Source organism: Globicephala melas, chromosome 9 (assembly GCF_963455315.2).
Source record: "Globicephala melas chromosome 9, mGloMel1.2, whole genome shotgun sequence".
In the NCBI taxonomy this organism is placed as follows: Eukaryota; Metazoa; Chordata; class Mammalia; order Artiodactyla; family Delphinidae; genus Globicephala; species Globicephala melas.
In genome coordinates, this window is record NC_083322.1 from 532,601 (window position 1) to 551,880 (window position 19,280).

General features: G+C 52.1%; 1 protein-coding gene across 4 annotated transcripts in view; it reads left to right on the forward strand.

The window, feature by feature from the left end:
* Positions 1 to 19,280, forward strand: part of PTPRN2 (protein tyrosine phosphatase receptor type N2) — a 689,065-nt gene that overhangs the window by 102,527 nt on the left and 567,258 nt on the right. The window contains exon 1 of one of the 4 annotated variants that reach the window (XM_070046272.1): positions 1,361 to 1,625. The exons of the other annotated variants lie outside the window; for them this stretch is intronic. The gene's annotated coding sequence lies outside the window, so the exon portion shown is untranslated. Of the gene's footprint in view, positions 1 to 1,360; positions 1,626 to 19,280 lie in introns of those variants that run through there. 4 annotated transcript variants of the gene reach the window in all.

Sequence of the window (19,280 nt, forward strand, 5' to 3'; positions counted from 1 at the left end):
GGGCACGTCAGAAATTCCACCGCCCACAAAAGGCTGGGGAGAGGAAGTGCTCCGTAAACAGGTGCAACGTGAATGCATCGGCAAAGATCTTCCTCTTGCGTCACCAAAGGCTGTTGAAAGCAGAGTGGAACCACGTGGCTGGCTTCGGGAGCCCCTCTCTCTTCAGACCCCTGGAGAGCACGTGCTCCTGTGTGAACTGCCTTTTTGCGGGTGATTCTGTGGGCAGTGCACACGCCCACCAGCCTGACTGTTGACCGACGCATAGCCAGGAACGCATAGTCTCCCCAGAGCCCAGCCCAGGGCTCTCCCTGGGACACGGCTGCCAGAGGATGGCTCCCGGGTGGGCCACCTGGTGCCTGCTGTTGCCTCCCAGCCTACCCTCTAGACGGTTGAGGCCACCTAACAGGCAGCATGACCTCATCACACGGTGTCTTTCCCGTCAGCAAGCGTGTGGGTCCAGTGCTCAACGGAAGGAGACGAGGTGAGACCAGGACTTGAGTGAAGTCAGCCCCAGCCCACAGGCCCACCGAGTGAGCTCATTCTCAGCTCAGGCCAGACCCTCCCTGCTGCGTGGGCAGCGATCTTGCCAGATCAACCCGAGTTTATTCAGAGTGACGTAGATAAAGTCGATGAGCCGATGCGCAGTGAGTGAGAGGAAGAAGGAAGATGGCAGATCCCGCTGCCGTCGCTGTGGCGCTGCAGGAGCGGGGTCTCCCTGCTTGTGTATCTGGAGGGGGCACCGAGGGGCGTGGGCCCTTGCACGCAAGCACAGCGCTCTTGTCTACGTTTCCGCCTCTGTTAGAGCAGCGTTTCAGGTTGGTCCTAGCTCTGCCGTCTTCATTTTAATACCAATTATAACATGATTTTGAAAAGCAGATACTTTAGGAATAAAAGGGGGTTTCGTATTCCTGTTTGCTGGGAAAATCCCAAAAGGTTACTTGGTTACAAAGATGGCTGAAAGGCCACAGCAAGTCACATGACTGCTGAAAACAGCATGACTTGTTAACAGTTTCATTAAGCTGCTCCAGATGCGTCGTCAGGCTGCTGAGATGCAGAGGACACAGCTCTCAGCTTCACCGCGGTGACGGCTATGTGGGTGATCTCAGAAAGGACCAAGCAGAAGCCTAAGCCCTCAGCGCTTTCACTGCCACAACTTGAAACCTCGTGGTTCAGTCCCACTCAGCTGGCAGTGCCCTGCGCGTCTCTGTCCATGGGGGCCGGCCCTGTGGGTTCCTCCCTCCTTCGTGACCTCGGGGATGTCCCTGTCCCTAGGGACGGTGAAGATTGAGTACGGTGATTCCCTTTGCCACGTCCCAGGCGGTGCGGTTCCCTTTGGAGCCTTGCTGTTTCAGGATCTAGGAGGTGAACGGTGCGAGTTACGGTGGAGCTGGCATCGTCCCTTCCGAGCGGGGCTGGAGGGGGAGGGCCGATCACCAGGTCACTGTGGTTCTTCTGTCGTTCCCTGTGGCTCTCCAGCCGGCGTGCTTTTGAAGTGACACTCATTTGAGCAAACCAAGCGTATCATAAAAGTGTCTGTTGGAAGCTGTGGTCCTGCCAGCTCAGCCGGTGCTCACACTTCTGGAAGATTCCTGTGAGTCGAGTGTGTGAGCTCAGCTTTGGACTGGGTGAGTCTTACTGGAGACCTGCCGCCCGCCCCCATGACCTGGGCGACACGGGCTTCCTGCTTGTTCCCCTGCCTTGGTTAGTTGGGAGGAGAGAAGAGAGGGAGCCGGTTTGTTTCCCCTTCCGCGTGAAGGTTCCTGGACCGTGAACTTGCCCCGTGGGTTGCCAGGAGCTGTGGGGGAGGCTGCAGGGTCAGGCGACTCCTGGTCACCTGGGTTTCGGTCCTGCGCACCACGGTGACCGCGCGCCCACGTGTCTCTCCCCGACTGCGGACACCCAGAGCGTCCCCCCGGGGCCTAAAAACTAGTCCCCTCGTTCACGAGAGCTTGAAGCGCAGGCGAGCCCGGCCGTGTGTAGTGGTGGAACCAGCCCCAGGCTGACCGGGCAGGCTTGTGAGGCTGTTACCTTCTGCCCAGATGCAGACGCCAGAGCTCCTTCCCTGGGGGCTCCGCCCTGGACGCCCCCCTGACAGCGGGAAGCACGGCAGCTCAGGCCAGGGGCGGGGCTGGCCTCCTGCTTCTTGGCACCGGGGTGAGGAAGGGGATGGGGGAGGGAGGGTCACCTGCGGGGGAGGTTCACGGGGGCCAAGCATTTCTGCCCGCGGCTTGGCAGGCGGCGGCCAGCAGGACGAGATGACGTCTGTCCAGGGCGTGCAGCTCTCGCGGATGTGAGATCAGCTTCAGAGGAGGTCACTGTGCAGCAGCTGAAGCTCCAGCTGGGCCGGGACGAGGGGAGGAGGGAGTGACTGCAGCCTGGCTCTCTCTAGGGAAGGGATGGCCGAGTAAGAGGCGCCGGACGGGCCCGGCCTCCAGGGCTTCCCACCGGAGGCCCAGCAGCAGGGCTGGTGTGGAGCTTGGCTGCAGGCCTGCCCTGGGCAGCTGTCCCCGGCCTTCGTCCCCAGGGCACCTCCCAGCAGACCCCTCTCTTCTTTAGCACCGGCCTGTGTGGCGGGTGGGAGGAGGGTGGTGCCCGATGGCGACGACGGGCACCTCAGAGTCCGGGAGGCGCGGCGTGCAATGCTGGGAGACAGGTGCCCCCGCCAGGAGCACTTCGCGCCCCCCCCCCCCGAAGGCTGCCAGCTGCCTCCCCTGGACGGGCCCCGCGGGCTCCGCCGAGCGTTGGGCCTCACACGGTACGGGGTGCTCTGCCGTGGGGACCGTCTCTGCTGAGGGTCACTTGTAGGAAGGGACCCTGTGGGTGCTCTCAAGGGGAGAGGGTGGCCCGCCCCTGAGGGACAAGTGGCTGCCATGCCCAGTGAGGAGGAATTCGCCCAAGTGTGGCTCTAGCAGGCCAGTCCCTCTGCTTTCCTCCCCCTCCCCCAGGGCCCTCCTGGCAGCTGGAAGCGACACAGGTGCTCAGTGTAACGAGCTCCACGGCAGGATTAACCAGGTGGGCAGGGAGCAAGCCCACAGCTCTTAAAGATTAATTCTCCATTGACTCATTTTATCCTTTCGGGAGAACGTTTTTGTGTATCGATTTGATGTAAACCACCCCCGCCCCCCGGATTCACGGGCAGCTCGGGCAAGAGGAGGCGGCTCTGAGCGAACCCTTAGGTGCCCTTTGTTGGGAGTTCGCCCTTCAGGCTGTGGCTCCAGCCCCAGGTGAGCATCTGGGGGGAGCTGCGGTGATGGAGCGTGTTCTGCGCGTGGGTGCTTTCCATCCCCACCCGTCCAGCGATCGGGCATCCCTCGGGTGGGAAGAAGGGGTTTGCTCTGTGCTTGTTGACCAGGATTAAACAGAGCAGAAAGTATTAAAAAAAAAAAGAGGTACAGCTATGTCCCTGAAAAAAAGAGGTACAGCTCTGTCCTGCTTTTTTTTTTTTAAATTAATTTATTTATTTATTTTTGGCTGTGTTGGGTCTTCGTTTCTGTGTGAAGGCTTTCTCTAGTTGCGGCAAGTGGGGGCCACTCTTCATCGCAGTGCGTGGGCCTCTCACTATCGCGGCCTCTCTTGTTGCAGAGCACAGGCTCCAGACGCGCAGGCTCAGTAGTCGTGGTTCGCGGGCTCTAGAGTGCAGGCTCAGTAGTTGTGGCTCGCGGGCTCTAGAGTGCAGGCCCAGTAGTTGTGGCTCACGGGCTTAGTTGCTCCGCGGCACGTGGGATCTTCCCAAACCAGGGCTCGAACCCGTGTCCCCTGCATTGGCAGGCAGATTGTCAACCACTGTGCCACCAGGGAAGCCCCTGTCCTGCTTTTTTACTTGTCTTTCTGGAAACCCTTTGACATTTTATATTTAAAAAAAATTTCTTTTAACTGACGAATGTGGTCAGTTTTCTTTGGGCCCCTTTCCTCTTATCTCCCATGATTTGGGAAAAATGGAAGTAGATGGAATCTGTTTTAATTTTTCCCAAAATTGAAATGTATTATTTAATTTGTTGATGAAAAAGGAAATATAAGTATATTTCCTTTCATACCTTTTTCATATGCACGTTTCCCATAATATTTCCCATAATTATTCCCATAATTAAAACATATATACAATAAAAAAGAAATATGCTAAATGGTGGACCTTTGGGTTGTACAGAAAGGTGTAAGGAATAAAAGAAAAATCACGCACTTATCCTAAAACCCCAAAATAATCATCATGAAGGACACTTCGGTGAATAGCCTTTCAGATGCTTTTCTGGCACAAAAATGGAATCCTGTAGTTCTGCAAAGTTTTCTTGTCACTTATCAAAGGACCGACTCTCTTACCCCAGTTTGCTGAGTCACGTTCCACTGGCAGGTACTGACAGGCAGTGCCCATTGTAGGGAAGTGCTGTTATGGCTTTAACTAATTCTCTAGTGATGAAAACTTAGGTTTCAGTGTTCCGTTTCAGCCCCTTTAACCCCTTCATTACCATATGAAGATATTCTCAGCTCAGGTTTGGGGAATCCATTACTTTATTTTTTTTTTTTAAACCATGTCACGTGCTCAGAGAATGGTCTTCTGATCACCACCGCCACCACCGTCATCATCACCCATGTTGAGTAAATCTGGCTGCAGCTGTGTTGACACCCTGAAGGTACCCGTACGAAATCTGTGGCCCTTCACAGGCACCAGGGCCTCCAGTATAGGGCCTTTCTGGAGAGTGTTGAGCTCTTGGGGGCTGGACCTGGAGGGGTTTGGCATCTGAATATCAAGCCCGTGGAGCATGTGTTTGAGGTGCTGTCTTTGCCTACAAGGAGACAGTTTCTAGTGTGGTTCTCCACCTCTGCGGCTGTGGCCCCCCAGGCTATCCTGGTGGGGTTAATGCATCGGTCTCTGTTCTTACAACTGAGCTTGGGGGGAGTGTCTGATCAGAAGTGGTGACACATTAGAGTGAGAGGCCAGGAAGTTGGCAGGACCCAGTAGGACTCATGTGAGCACATAGAAATGAAGCTATTTTCTAAGTGATTTAATTAGTTATGTCCAGGAAACGCAGGTGGTGTCTCAGCAAGACATTATGGAACCTGAAACCAGCTTCCGCTTGGGGTTTTCCTCGATGGGTCTGGTCAATCCCAGTTACTCCCAGGACTCAGTATTTCCACTTTGCAAAATGAGTTCCGAAAGACCCAGCCTCCCTGTGAACACTGTGAGATGCACCACCTCAAATAAGCCCAGAGGGCTCTGCAGACCCTGTAGGCCTGTTGTTGGTCTTTGAAAGACATGTCTTGCAATTAGAGCAAAATTATTTCTGTGTCCTACACTTTCTATAACTAATATATTTAATATATAATATCTATATTAACATACACTAAGAATTCACATTGAAAGAATGGGAGATGGGATAGAATAAGGGTTGGCAAACTGTAAATTATCAGATGATAAATATTTTTGCTTTGAAGGCCATGTAAGGTCACCGTCTCCTCCATTTCCTCCAACTCCTTTTTCTTCTTCCCTTAAAAAATGTAAAAATCACCCTTAGTCTAGAGGCCCTATAAGGAGAGGTCAAGGGCAGGGTTGGGTCTGAGGGCTCTAGCTTGCTGACCCTGGTCAGTGTCTCTCCCACGAAGTTACTGGTAGCCAAAGTTCTCCTGAGCCCTGTGTTACTCAGCTGTACATCCAGCTCAATGAGAGTTTTAAAGGATGGTTTCACACAGCATGTATTCATATTTGTCAATTTCCAAGAAATTTTACAAGAATCAGAATTGAACTGCACACTTCTCCTCTTGGACATGATGAGCAAGTTTGAACAGATCAGATTTCCTGCAGAGAACAACTAGAAAACCTGGATAAAATACATAGGACGTCTGTTTGAAGGCATTGGGCAGCTTTTAAATCAACCAGGACTTAAGAGGCCGAGATCCCACAGAGAAGGGGCCAGAGGAGGACTGGTGCTGTGTTTCTGGGGAGAAGAGGCTGAGAAACTAGGCAGGGGTTGTGGGGAAGAGGCATGGAAGAGAGCAAGAACCCAGTAGGGCATCCTGCCATGTCACACAGTTGTGAAGTCCTCTGGCTCCCAAAGAGAAATAGGTACAGAGAAGAGAGGCCAGGGCCTGTGGCTCTCTCCTTCCAGGTGTTTGCCCAATTATTGGGTTGCAGGGCTAAAGCCTGATCAGAAAGGAACAGAGGAGCAGAGCAGAATTTTTGGCTGTCTCATATATCCAAATAGACAAGACTGGAGTTCAAGGACTTCTAAGGAGGAGAGGTCATAGCCCACACCCAGGCCTCAGCTGAGACTCCTGAAGAGTTGCATCCCAGGCGTGTGTGTGACCCCGAGGTAGAATGGCCCTTGACAAGATGACAGTCCTGTCTTGTTGGCTTAGTCCTTGACTGGATTAAGTGACCTGCGCCTGGTCTGGCTGCCTAACCAAGGAGGAAGGTAAGGAGATAAAATCACCCAGAGCTGCTGCAGTTTCATTCATGATATCTGGCGTTCAGTTGTCAAGAATGAATGACCAAAACCAATCACAAAAATAGGTGATAGAAGAATGTCCACACACAGTTCCTGTACTTATCACACTCAGATTTTAAAATAACTGTGACTGATATGTCCAGGAACATAGGTGACAGGATATAAACTTTTACTGAAGGAATGGATTCTAGAAGTAAAATAATCAAATGGAAATACTTGCACTGGATTTAGGAACTTAATGATGGTGTAACAGGAGATTGGACACAGCAGAAGAGGGGATCAGTGAACTGGAAGTAGGTCAGAAGGAAATAACCAGGCAGAGCAAATGGATAAAAACTACAGGAAAGAGTGTATGAGACAAATGGGACATGTTGAAAGGTTTGCTATACGTGTAGCTGGAGTCACAGAATAGGAGAGAAAGTGGTGCAGAAGCAATACTTGAGGAGATGATGTCTCAGATTTCTTTCCAAAACTGAAGAAAGACACCAAAACTTGGATTTTAAAAGATTTACTAAATAACCATTTTGCAGGTAAAAAAGGTTGAATAAAGGCAGTGTTTTATGGTTCAACCCCATAGAATGAATATAAAGAAAACCACACCTCTGAAGACCATAGTAAAATTAGTGAAAACTAAAGTTGAAGAGAAAATCTGGGAAGCGACATTACATTCTGTTAGTTTTACATTCCATTCCATAGTTTCTGTTCTGTTTGAACAGAAACTATGGAAACCAGAGACAGTGTAAAGACAATTCTGGTGTGGGGAGAGAAGGAGCTCTCAGCCTAGACATAGAATATTCTCTGAAATTATTGTTCAGATATAAAGGTGGCGTAATTATATGTCGAGACAAACAGAGCTTGAGAGACTCCATCAGGAGAAGACTCTCAGTAACACGTAAAGGGAGTTCTTCTGCCAGCAGGATGTGAAAATGACGAGGTGCAGGAAGGAGTGGGGAGGGGCCGGTGGCAAATACACACAGACATGGGCCTCCTGGGAGGTAAGGTGTCCTCAGGTTCTAGCACCACCTGAGACATGATGACCATGCTACACTGGAGTGAGTCAGGGACCATGCTGTAATTTCTAAGGTGACCACAGAAAGAAGAGCTAGCAAGCTGAGAAAGGGGAAAAAGGAGTAATAGAAATACTCAATCCAAAAGAAGGCAATAAGAGAGAGAAAGAAAGGACACACAGAGCAGGTGGGACAAATAAAAAACAATGATGAGGTGGAGGTGCAAACCCCAATACACCAATAGCTGTGTTGAAAATAAATGGGCTGAATATTCCAACTGAAAGTTAAAGATTGTCATTGAAAAACAAAACCCTTTTATATGTTGCTGATTACCACTTTAGCTTCGGGGATATAAAAGATTGAAAATAAAAGAATGGAAGAGGATACCATGAAAATACTCACCTAAGGAGAGCTGGCATAACTATACTAAAATACAAGTAGATTTTAAGGTAGGAAACATTTTTAGAGATACAAAGCTCATAATAAAACATGAGGGTCAGTCTGCCAGGAACATGCAGTAATTATACATTTGATGCCCCTGATGATATAACTTCAAAATGCATAAAGCAAAAATTGAGAGAACCAAAGGCAGAAAAAATGTGCAATTACAGATTTTAGCATATTTCTGTAAATAACTGTAGAACAAATGGAGCAAACAATAATCCGTGACGATAAGAAGACGAAGAACAGGATGAGCGCACCTGGCCTAGCAGACTCGCGCAGAGCCCTGCACCCGCCCCAACAGAACACACACTCGGCCCGTGTGTGTGGAGTATTACCCAAACTGATCAGATGTTGGGCCAGAAGAATTCTGAAGATTGAGATCACTCACAGTAGTTCTGTGACTTAAGGAATTAAGCGAGGAATCAATAAAGGTAAGTAGAAAATCCCTAAATGTTTGGAAATTAAGCAGTATTCTTCTAAATACCCTGTATATCAAAGAAGAAACATCAATAGAAGCGAGAAAATATCTCGAGCTGAATGATAATGAAAACACAACATGGTAAGATTTGTGGGATACAGCTAAAGCCATGGTTGGAAGGAAGTTATCTTAGATGCTCTATTAGAAAAGAAGAAAAGTTAAAAATAAATAATTCAAGTATACATCTCAAGAATTTAGAAAAAGAGCAGGAAATTTAACTAAAAAAAAAACAGAGGAAGGAAATAATAAAGAACAAAAAATACTGTAGTAGAAAAAACCGACGTACAGCAGAGAGAATGCAAAGCCAATAATTGGTTCTTTAAAAAGATTTTAATGTTTATTTCTGGCAAGACTAATCAACAGGGCTTCCCTGGTGGTGCAGTGGTTAAGAATCCACCTGCCAACGCAGAGGACACGGGTTTGAGCCCTGGTCTGGAAAGATCCCACATGCCGCGGAGCAGCTAAGCCTGTGCGCCACAACTACTGAGCCTGTGCTCTGGAGCCTGTGAGCCACAACTACTGAGCCTGTGCTCTAGAGCCTGTGAGCCACAACTACTGAGCCCACGCACCACAACTACTGAAGCCCGCACGCCTAGAGCCCGTGCTCCGCAGCAAGAGAAGCCGCCGCAACAAAGTGCACGCTCTGCAACGAAGAGCAGCCCCCCTCGCCGCAGCTAGAGAAAGCCCGCGCGCAGCAATGAAGACCCACCGCAGCCAAAAATAAATAAATAAAATAAATTTAAAAGAAGACTAATCAACAAAAGAGAGAAGGACCAAATCACCAATACCAGGAATAAAAAGTGGACATCACTATAGATCCTACAGACATTAATAAGACAATGAGGGAATATTGTGAACAACTTTTGCCTGTAAATTCAGATAAAGTGGCAAAGCTAGGTATGTAAACTCTTCCCCCATGATTCAGCAGTTTCACTCCTAGGTAAATATTCCCAACAGAAATGCATACTTAGTTGTACAAAGGACATATACAAAGATGTTCCATATCTGTGAAAGCTGAACATATTCATCTCTTACGGTCCAGTAATTCCACTCCAATTATATACCCAGCAGATGGTGACCAAGCGGGGCAGGGCGTGCTCTGAATTATGGGTCTGTGTCTGAGCGTGTGCGTACATTCTGTGAAAGCCATCAGGCTGGGCGCTTCTCATTTGTGCACTCTTTGGAATGCATGTTATACTTTAATAAAAAGTGGTTTGTTTTCATACCACTTTAAACATATTCCAGGGGCCTTAAAATATATTGTCTCAGCTGAAACTCACAAAAAACCTTCGTAGGAGGAGACTCCAAGCTTTAAGTGACCTTCATTCTCACCAGTTAGGGGGCGTCTGAGCCAGCTCCAGCGTCCCAGCCCCAGCCCCAGCTCCGTCTGCATCCCTCCCACTCTTCAACATGGCCTGGAAACACACAGACAGACTCATTTTTTCTAGGCTACATGTTTGAATTCTGATGTGTGCTCCCTTTACGAGGGACTGTTGTTTGTAGTCTACCCCAGCTTGTTAAGTTTGGGTGCTCATTTAGGGAACAAGTCCACTGTTGCTGAACACCCGTCCCGTGTCAGCCACCGTGCAGACACCTGCATGCATCACTTCCGTTGGTCCTCTCCATGTCACTGCAGGCATGGCCATCTTTCTTTTCTCCCTCACATTTCGTGAAAGGTACTCGATCCTCTGGGGAGTCTGGAGAACATTCCGTGGTCCTGGCGGCAGTGATGGGTCAGGAGGGGTCATGTGACCCCCACTATCCAGTCATGGTGAATTGTAGGAGTTCCCGAGAATGCTGGGGGAAGAACCCTGTTTCTGCTCAGGTGGACAGGACAGCAGGTGTGAGAGCTGTGCAGCTGTCATCACCCAGAGGAGGGAGCCTGCAGGTGAACCCCGTGACACAGTGAGCGGATAAGAGAGGGAAAGGAAGCAGACTTGAAAACACAGCAGAGCTGTTGCATGCAGCTCCCTAAAATCAGCCCTGTCTTCTGGACGCTTTAGTTACGTGAACCAACACATTCCCTGATTTTAAGCCAGTTTCAGTCACATTTTCTCAGATTGGCAACTGAAAGTGTCTTAATTGATACAGAAGCGGAAATTTTAATCGGTTCTGATTTGTTCAAAATTGCACAGCTAACGAATAGCAGAGCCCAGAACTGGAGCTTATGGTTTTCCCAATCCAAGGCCCCTTTCCACTGAACCACCCCCGTCACTGAAGTGCAAGGAGCAGGCCCTCTAGTGCGGTGGCCTCAGTGCACGGCGCCCAGAGCTGTCCCCAGACAGCCAAGCCACCGCGAGCCCGGTTGCTAGAAGCTTTCTCGGCTAAATGAGTTCCACATAAAACATAGGCCTAGACATCACCCCTCTGGGTGGGAGACCACACTGCACCTTAGCAGGGGCTGACTGCGTTCCTTGGGCAATTACAATTCAATTTGATTCTCTTGCCTGTTGGAGTCCTTACAAGATATTGTTGTTTGATAAAACTCCATGTTGCGCGAGTAGGTGTTTCTACCTCGTGTTGTCCGCCGGGTCTGGGGGTGTCCTTAGTCTCTGTGCCCTGTGGAGCCTTCCTGTTATCCCCTCGCCCACCTCCCTGTAAGTGATCGCTTTTGCCCTCGAGCGTTTTTCCTCGGACAGGACTCTGTGTTTGGAAGGCTGTGTGTGTGCATCTGAGCACTGGGGGACCCGAGCCACAGGTAGACGGGACTCCAGGCTGGGAACGGGTGAGCCTGTGGGGCCTGGGTGGACCTAAGACATCTGTAGACGCTGAGGAGCTGGATGGTGGGAAAACCACGGGAGCCAGCGAGCGCTGGGGGCTCCCGTCAGCCTCCAACCTGTGCCCTCTGCCCACACGGCCTTCCCTGGGGTTTCTTGGTGCCCCGTTTCTTCATGGGTCTGCTGCAACGTGCCATGCTTCTGATTTAAACATGCTCTTCCTGGAGACGCTGGGGAGCCCATGCTGTGGAGAGAGGCTTGAAACTCAGTTCTGGGTGCTCTTGGCGCTGACGACCCCCTACCCCCAGGTGCCCAGGACTCGGGGATGGCCGCTCACTCAGGTGTCCGTTACCCACAGACAGAGTATTCTCCAGGAGCAGAGCAGTTGTGAGGACGTTACGAGTTAGTAACTAAAATAGCCAGAGCTAGGAGTCAGACCCTTGAGTACAAGCCCAGGCTTTGTTGTCGACCAGCTGCGCGCCCCAGAGGGATCCGTGGCCCGGTTAGAGTTTGTTAAGCGCGCCCTCCCGCCTGCAGCGAGGGGTGCTGACACCGGGGGCCGAGCACACAGCGGCCGATGGTTGCAGGTCAGCTTGTTTCACCGTAATAGTTCCTTTTATTGCTGTAAAAAAACACAGCTGTCTCTATTGGAAAGAACTCTGAAAGAAGTGACTAAATAAAATGTAAATACATGGGCGGAACTTTCTGAGCAAAATCAGGAATGATAGCTGTAATCCAGTTGTAACTCCCTTCCTGTTGGATTTTGTTTGCTGCCCGGCCCTGCAGATCTGCCTCAGCCCACTCAGAGGGCATTTGCTAATTGGGAATGACCTTCCTATGCAAAAGAGAGGCATGGCAGGGTAACCATGAGCACAGGATGGTGCTATGTGCCTTTAAGATGATAGTTATGAAGAGTTTTCTAAGGGCAAAAGAAACTTCTCGTGGCATAATGCTAAATGAAAAAGGAAGCTGTACAATTGTACAAATAACGTGGCCTCAACTATGTGAAGAAAGCCTGAATGGAAAGAAAAGGAACTGTGCCAGATGGTAACAGCAATTCTTCAGATTGGTGGGGTTGTGAATACTTTTACTTTCCTTCTTTACAGTTTTCTGTGTGTGAACAAAAATTCCTTAAAAGGACAACCTTTGACAGGACTTTCAGGAAAGCCTTCCTTAAGGCTCTCACCACCTCTCTCTCTTTCTGAGCCGTAGGGAATGGACCCTTTTTCTCTTGGATGCTCTGTGAATTACACTGAATCTTGTATGCACTTAACCACCTTATGCTACCCTATTGGAAAAATGACTTTCTTTCACTTTGGCCTAAAACGAAGCGCTCCAGCTCCTGCGTCCCTCTCTTAGGAGCCAGTTTCATACGTGGCCCCAGGTTAGAGATGGGTTTGTTGGGTTCCATAACACCTCTTTTGAACACTTGGTTATCGGTTAAGAGAACCACTGAAATTTGGAGACTAAGCAGAACTTAAGGTCTAGGCAGAATTAGATACTGAGGCATCAGCCTCTCTCCTGATGGCAAATCAGACAGGACTTTTCCAGTGTATCGTTCCAGGTTCTAGCTGCAACCAGCAGATGGGATCTGCTCTCCAAAGCCCTTTTCCCATGTACTTCTAGCAGCAGGCAGCACGGCCCCGAGGGGTTGCCTGTCTGCCTCCACCCAGCCTCCCTCCTGTGTGGCGTCTCTGGCCCGCACCCGCTCTGTGTGGATCTGGACCTCCCCCTTTTACCCTGCTGTGTCCGCTTGGTCACCTAGTGTGTCCAGCCCACCTTCCCAAGAGCGTCTCTCTGATCCCAGGTTCACAATGACAAAGCCTAGTGCGTCTCCTCTGCACCCCGAGTGCTTGCACGTACCCCTAGGTCAATGCCTGTCTCGTGACATTTTGTTGTAATGACATATTTGCACCTCTCTCTCTCTCTCTCTCTCTCTCTCTCTCTCGGCTGCTGTATTGTGCGGTTTCCAGAGATGCAGAAAAAACTGTGTGTGTGTGTGTGTGTGTGTGTGTGTGCGCGCGCGCGCGCGTGTGCAGATATTTATCTTAAAGGACTGGCTCTGGTGTCTGTGGGACTGGCAAGTCCATACTCCGTGCGGCAGGCCTGAGGCTGCAGAGCCCCAGCAGGAGGGGACGTTGCAGTCTTGAGGCAGAATTCCTGCTTCTCGGGAAACCTCAGTCCCTGCTCTCCAGGCCTTCAAATGAATGGACGAGGCCCAGCACGTTGTGGAGGACCCTTTACTTACGGTCAGCGGATTGTGGATGGTAATCACATCCACAGAAACCTTCACAGCCACACCCAGATTAGGGTCTGTTTAAAGAGCCAGTGCGACGGCCTGGACCTGCACAGGACCGCGCGGGAGCCCCTCCGGTTGCCCGGCGCGTGCAGGGGTGTGAACAAGCGCTGCGCCCACACCCTGCTCTAAGGACTGCTGCTGCTGGAGGAGGGCTCCTGACAGCGGCGTCGCACTTGCAGACGTGTGTGCAGTCTGTTCTGTGTGCTCAACACGTGCTTAAATTGGGCCAGAGACCCGTTGAGAACGGAATCAGGAGGGTCGGTTCTTTACTCGTCTTTGTCTCCGGCGGTCCTGGACTCTCTCTGCTCCCACGCGGGATATGCCCTTGGGTGCTCTGAGCCGAGGTTCTAAGCACAGACTCAGGCACAGCAAAGTGCTCGGGGCGGGTTCTGACGGTGTTCCCCACTTGGTCCCCTTGACGGAGTCCTTTACAGCCGAGAGGCGTCAATGCCACGTCCTGTTTTGCCCCTGCTTTTCTTCGGCTTCACGAAGCCGAGGGGAGAACAGAAGCCCAGTCGGCAGAAAGGGCGATGCCGCCCACCCTGCTGCCCGGGCCGTGGGCTCCACGTGGGCGGGGCCTGAGTGAGGGTCATGGGCACCCCGGGCCACGTGCACGTGTGCACCTGCGCTCAGGAGAACTGCTCAGCACCACCGGGTGGGAGAGCCGAGCAGGGGTCAGCGTCACCTTCCTCACTGACCAAGTGCAAGTGAGAGGCAAGTGTGAGGATGAAGTGAAACAGTGCAACCGCTGAGCACAGGCTCAGTGCTGCTTTCTGATTAAATTCCAGTTTGGCCCTACTCCTCTGTCAGGCCTCTGCTTCCCCTTTCCTCGTCTGGAAGAGGAGGAGTCAGACAGGCCCGTTTCTAAGACCCCCGGGACAGTCCTGGGGCTCAGTGAGGCCTCGGGGGTCCAGGGAGGTCTTCACGGCCTCGCCACCCAGTGCTGGACACGCTGAGGGTTCGCTGAGGCGCCGCCAGCCCGCAGCCCGGGATGAAGGGTGGTCGTGCCTCCCCCCGCCACCCCCCCCACCCCCTGTCTGGGCCGCTCGTCTAAGTGTTTCCCAAAGGCTCGCCTCATCCAGCTGACCCCACTCGGCCTTGCCTTTGTTACCTTAAAAAGTGGCGGTTTTGAGACACATTTGCACGTGAGAGGCACTAGCCTCCGGTTTTCTTTCCTCAAAGCTTCGGGCCCCTGAGTGGAGCAAGGGGCCTGTGGTCCAGTTCCGTCCGGGGAGGTGGCTTGCGCCATCGCCTCCTCTCTCATTTCCTCTTTGGGGACGGGCAGGACCTGTCTTGTCCTCACCGCTGCCACGCAGGGAGCGTGGGACGGGGTGCTCTGGGCCGGCTGGGCTCGGGAGTGACCAGCCCGAATCAGCGCCACCTGGAGCCTGAGTCGGCCACAGGCCCTGCAGGCGGGGCTGCGGGTCACGGCCTTGCAAGTGGCACCTGCCGCTTCGCGAGGAGGGGGGGCGCTTTTCTTGTTTTTTCTTATTTCCAGCTTCCTTTGAGTTTGCTTTCTTTGAGACGTGTCTGTGAAGTGAGCACCGCCAGCACGCAGCGTCCCGGCTCGCGCCCGTGCCCAGGTCTGTGGCTCAGCAAACGAGAGGGTGCTCGGCGGCCGCTGCTGGGCCCTCACTGCACGCGCCCCAAGTCTCCGCCAGCCGAGGGGGCCGGAGCGCAGGCCTGGCCTCGTCTCCCCCACCGCGGGTGCCGTCTGCGGGGCTCAGCAGCCCTCCTGGGACTGGGAGCCTGTGCATTTCTAAATGTTGTGGGCTCTTCTTGGGAGCGTGTGGGTTTCCCTGGAGACCGGCTCTGGCAGGCTTCCGTCTTGGAGGCAAGATGCAGTAACTTGTGAAATGAATGCACTCCTGTCAGTTTGCATTTGAATGGCACGTTGCTGTAGGTGTCCTTTGAATGGTGGATTTTATTGAAGTATTTCTGTGATGAACCTTAGTTGCTGGTGAGCAAACTTCCTCTTTAACGGTCACGTGGCCTCCCTCAGCCCCTCTCTGGAGGTGATTTCACAGATCCGACAATGAAGGAAGGGAAACCTAACTGTTTAGAGTTAAGACAAACTTTGTTTTCTCATCCCCAATAGTAATTCTCTGTTGCCTCACAGCTATTGATGAATATGTGGCGTAAATGTTTGATCACTACTTCTAAATGTAAAAAGTTTCCATTCCAGTTATATCCCACATACATCAAACAGAGCATATGGCTCTCAGAGCAGCACAGAACATATTGGAGAGAAAACCAGCGACCTGCTCCACATTCAGCTTCATTTCTCTTTCACTTTCATGGAAACCATAGATTGTTTCTGTGTTTCAGATCAAACATGTTTTTGAGCAAAGAGTACATTACCCAGCTGTCCTAAAAGCCATTACTCGTCACTGTTCAAATTTAATCCAAGCCATCTGTTACACTTCTTTCTCTGCATTTATTTTTGAGGCGCATCGCAGGAAAGCTGCTTCTTGACACATCTCACTTGGAGAAGCTACAAAAAGGAAAATATGTCAGAAACTTTGGGTATCGTTTTGTCAATGCATTTTTGCATAAATAATTAAGTTATATTTTTCACTTAGGGTTCAGAAACCCAGTGCTATTACCCCAGCTTAGAAATAAATTTGAAGACTCCGTGAAACAAAACAAGTCTTACGTATCTTAATGGGGTGGGTCTCAATAATATGCAGCAGGTTGAATTCTTCCTTTTAAGTGTGATTCTGTTGAAATTTCTGTCTGAAGACTTGAGACTAAACGGTAATTAGTGTGTAACGTATACACTAGTGTATCCGTAATTGGTCACGCACCTGGTAAATGGGTATGACTGCTCTATTTTTATTCTGGAGCCTGAGGTAAAGATCTGAGCCGCAGGGGCTTGCGGAGGTATGAGTCATCCCTCCAGAAGTGAACTCGAGCTCAGTCGTGTCGTCAGATGACCTTGGCGGGACTGGGCGCGTGGCTGCCTCCTGCATCGGCTTTGGAAACGACGGGAGGATGGAGGTGAGGTTCTCCGCACGGCTCGGCTGGAACCTGGGCTGTTTCCTTCCCCAGGGCCGCGGTCCCCGTGGTTTCCCGCTCTGTGACTCAGCCGCACTGGGGATGTGGACACGTCTCGTTAACAAGGACAGGGAGGACGTGGGCAGTGGTTGCCGCAGCCCCGGTCACGACGGCTGCTACGGTATCACACGCTTCAGGACGGGGTGTGGGACGAGGGAGATGGAACCTGTTTCTCTGGAAGCCCGTGTGGTTTAGAGTGAAGACGTTGTTTTCCTGATTCCCGTCCGTGACAGCCCGTGTCTTGGGGACGGAAGAACAGCCCAGGAGCCTCACCTCCGTGTGTAAATTGATGGCGTGACGTTGCTCAAGCCTCCCCTTCCTGGAAGGACCTCTCGAACTGAGAGCAAAAGCCAGCTTTGCAGATGCGCTGCTCTCCTTTGCCTTCGAGGAGGAGGGAGGCTTGTGCGGACCCTCTGCTGGGGGAGGTCCTGGGCTGAACCCTCAGGAGGGCAGGCCGAGGGCCCGAGCTCTGAAAGCAGCCCCTGGGCGCGCCAAGGGTGAGGAGGTCGCGGGGCCCACCGCGGGTAGGCCGTGGCCCTGCTCCTCCGCTGGCTGTGCCTGAGCCCCAGGCGAGGCCGTCGCCGTGCCGTGGACTCCTTGCCTGCCTTGGGGAGGACGGCCGGCAGTAGCTGTGTCGGGAGAGACGCGGCCTCGCTGTTCTTGCCGTCTTCCCACTGCTCAGACCCAACCCGGCAAAACCCGTTACGAGGTGGCTTATTCCCACTTAGGCTTGGGGACGAGACGGATGACGTCACGTTGCAGAGAGCGTGACAGTGGCTCATGCTCGGCCAGCATTTGCTGAGTAAACGGCAGAGGCGGTAAACGTCTGTGCAGCCCAGCGCGTGCTCTGCTCCCCCCTGGTGGGCTCCGTCTCAACGCTGGCTCGTCCAGGCCTCCCTCAGGAGTGCCTCTGAAACAGAGACCACCACCTGCCTCTGGACTTGGAGGTGGTGGAGGGATGGAATGCTGAGCTTCTGGAGACATTAAAACGTTACTTCTGGGCCTCCCTGAGGGCGCAGTGGTTCAGAGTCCGCCTGCCGATGCAGGCAGGGGATGCGGGTTCGTGCCCCAGTCTGGGAAGATCCCACATGCCGCGGAGCGGCTGGGCCCGTGAGCCATGGCCACTGGGCCTGCGCGTCCGGAGCCTGTGCTCCGCAACGGGAGAGGCCACAGCAGTGAGAGGCCCGCGTACCGCAAAAAACAAACAAACAAACAAAACAACATTATTTCTGAGCAGCCGTAGAAGTCTCTTGGTGGGGAGCATTGGTACAGGAAGGAAACCGTGGGCTTGTTAATGGGCGTTTACCCTCACATATCATTTTAATTCCAGCCGGCAGTACGCTGCCGACTGGCCTCCTGGCGGGAAGCGGAAGAGGAAGGTCTGCACCGATCGGTGTCAGCCCCTGAGGAATAATGATTGGGAAGGAAAGAGCTGACACTCATCTGACTTTCCACTCGAACAGTGTTTTTGTGAAGATGTGCACTTTAAGGGCTCGCTGATGCACTTGATAAAGACTTCCTAAGTCTGTGATTATTAATTAAAGCAGTGAATGGATCCTGGCGTGTACTGTGTGTAATGTTTGCAAAACAGCCATTTCCTAAAGTGGGGCCTTCTTGGCCAGAAGGACTTCCTGTTAGAAAATAATTATCAGGCCCGTGCTGTCCTCCCAGTAACATTTTGGAAAGATGGACGTGCACGGAGGTGCTCATGCTGGTCAGTCGTAGGAACCAGGCTGCCCAAGACACAGGCTTTCAGGCCGGACGTCCCTGTCCACGCCTGGCGGCGATGCTGTGGCTGTGCTGAACAACGTGCTCGAACACAGAGGGCACTCACGAGACCAGAGCCCACGGTGCTCACTCTGCACAGAGGCGCTGGACCCAGGTGAGGCCCCACCAGGGTAACTGGGACTCAGGACCATTACCCACCAGCGGGGAACATCACGGTGGTTCCGGCGCCTTTACATTTTTTTTTGTAAAAAAATGAAGTCTCTTAATGCTGGTTATGTGTGTATAAATGGAAACAGAAACAGTCATATTGATTGAATGCATGTAACTTAAAACGTCAGACACATTGAGGGTCAGCCGTCTTAAGTCTGGTTCCAACGGTGCTTCCTTCTTGTGTTACGACTTGTGAGGAGGGACCCGCTGTTCCACGACTTGGCGACTCGTCCTGCACCTTTCCGAGTTTAGCTCAGCTTCTAGCGTTTTATCCTTTGAATGTTCAACGTCGTGCAGTGTCTCCGAGTGTTCCTCACTGTGAGTGTTTCTGCCTCCCCCACTTGGCCCTTTTCCTCGCAGACACGTCCCTCGTTTCTGTGGATGAATGGCCTTCGCCACCTTCCTGGGGCCCCGAGTTGAGTCTCTCAGACGGTGGCCGTGTCCGCATTCCCTGGTCAGCTGCCGTGCTCCATGACTCAGGTTTCACTTCCGGCCGTACCTGCTTTTCATCTCTCTGCCGCACTCTGTCTTCCTTGGTCAGTTTCCTGTCTTGATGACCCGTTTCTGTGAAATGTTATGTGGTTTGTCACTGGGAGCCAGGGCGCCAGCACGCCTGCGTGTCGCTGACAGACTTTGGAAGAAGAGCCGTGAGTGGTGACCGGTCACGATGCAGCTCTGTCACGTACGCGGCGATTCGTGGACGGAGGACCTGGCAGCAGACTTTGTCATTTAGGCGACCGTGACCGTTACCATCCGTGGGAACTGAAGTGTGAGCGTGTGCCTGGGGATGGCGCTGTGTAACGAAACGAGGGGGTGAAGCCAGCATGGCCATCAACCCATCACGGACAGCAGGGCCTCGGACCCGGCGATTACCAAGTGGAACCGAACTCTGGTTGCTGGGCC